General features: G+C 41.8%; 1 pseudogene across 1 annotated transcript; it reads left to right on the forward strand.

Moving 5' to 3' along the window:
* The first annotated feature begins 362 nt into the window (after positions 1-362).
* Positions 363-1,244, forward strand: LOC143607719 (uncharacterized; annotated as a pseudogene). The gene is made up of 2 exons (XR_013149027.1): positions 363-473; positions 557-1,244. The product of XR_013149027.1 is annotated as an uncharacterized LOC143607719 (transcript).
* Positions 1,245-1,451: the final 207 nt, after the last annotated feature.

Genomic DNA, 1,451 nt, shown 5'->3' on the forward strand with positions numbered 1-1,451 from the left:
AAGTTAAACTCACCAACATTAATGTGAATACACAATAGAAAGCCAACAAAATTCTATAACCAAAACTTAAAACTCGTATAAAAATCCATAAACTACACTCAAAGTAAATCCCCAAATAAATTAAACATAGAAACACACAAAGCTTTTTATCCAAACCCTAATTCCAACTTCAATCCACATTCCACACTCTCCACCCTTTCTTTTCTCCACCGTTGATAAAAAACAATCCAACGGCCCCACATTTAAAACATTACAAACCCCACGATCGCGTCATTACCCAATCAACCCAATCAGATTTTAAGAATTAAATTATTTAAGTCCCCACATGTCTCATCTTCTTCTTCACACTCACACCTGCAAATCTGCATTCACCGGAACCCTAACCCTAATTCTCATTTCGTCAAATTCCAATGGCTAAGGCTGCTTCTGCTCCCAAGACCAGAAACCCACCTCAGCATCCTCCTTACCTCGAGGTTATTATACTTTATTTACATTTTTATTGTTTATAATGTGTATATTATTATTAACAGCTGGGTAGTAATAACTGAACATGCAGATGATTAAGGATGCGATTACAACGTTGAAGGAGCGAACCTGGGTCGAGTTCTCAGGCGATTGGAAAGTATATTGAAGGCAAGTATAAGAATCTGCCGGCTAATTACAAGAAGCTGTTGGCTGTTCAATTGAAGAAGAATGTAGCCGATGGTAAGCTGGTTAAGGTCAAGGCTTCTTTCAAGCTGCCACCCAAGAACGCGGCTGAGCCGGGCGCTAAGAAGGCCAAGCCGAAGCCGGCGTCTAAGAAGAAGGTTGCTGCCACTCCTACAAAAGCTAAGCCAGCTGCCAAGCCGAAGGCGACAAAAGCCAAGCCGGCTGCCAAGCCGAAGACGCCGACGAAGCCAGCTGCAAAACCTAAGGCAGCTGTGAAGCCGAAGACGCCAACTAAGCCAGCGGCGAAGGTTGCCAAGACTTCGGCTCGGTCGACGCCGGGAAGAGCAGTGGCGGGCTTCGAAAGCCGCTCCGAAGAAAGCAGCCGTGAAGAAGGCGGCGCCGGCTAAGAAGGCAGCCGCGGCCGAAGAAAGCAGCAGCTGGAAAGAAGGGGAAGAAGTGAGGAAGATTGATAGAGTAGGAGGACTTGTAGTGACAAATTGTTTGTTTGTAGGGGTTTGTTTTGTAAATTTTTAAGACTGACGTCATCTGGTGTATTTTAAATTATTTGCTTTAATGTCTAAATCCAGGATAGACTTACAGACTTGAATCCTAATGTTTTTTTATTTGTTTTATATTTTGGTTAAATTTGCTTTTGTTAAATGACATGCTGAAATTTGGAACTTGATTTCGATGGTAAAAAAAATATGACATGTTATAGTTTACATATTAAAAATGGAATGGTTAAGAAAATGCTATTTCAAGGCTTCAGATTTCTTGATGGAATACTTGAGCTCTTCTGAATG

Source organism: Bidens hawaiensis, unplaced genomic scaffold, assembly GCF_021521415.1.
Source record: "Bidens hawaiensis isolate Kalapana, Puna unplaced genomic scaffold, B.hawaiensis_p1.1 tig00085820_1, whole genome shotgun sequence".
Taxonomy (NCBI): Eukaryota; Viridiplantae; Streptophyta; class Magnoliopsida; order Asterales; family Asteraceae; genus Bidens; species Bidens hawaiensis.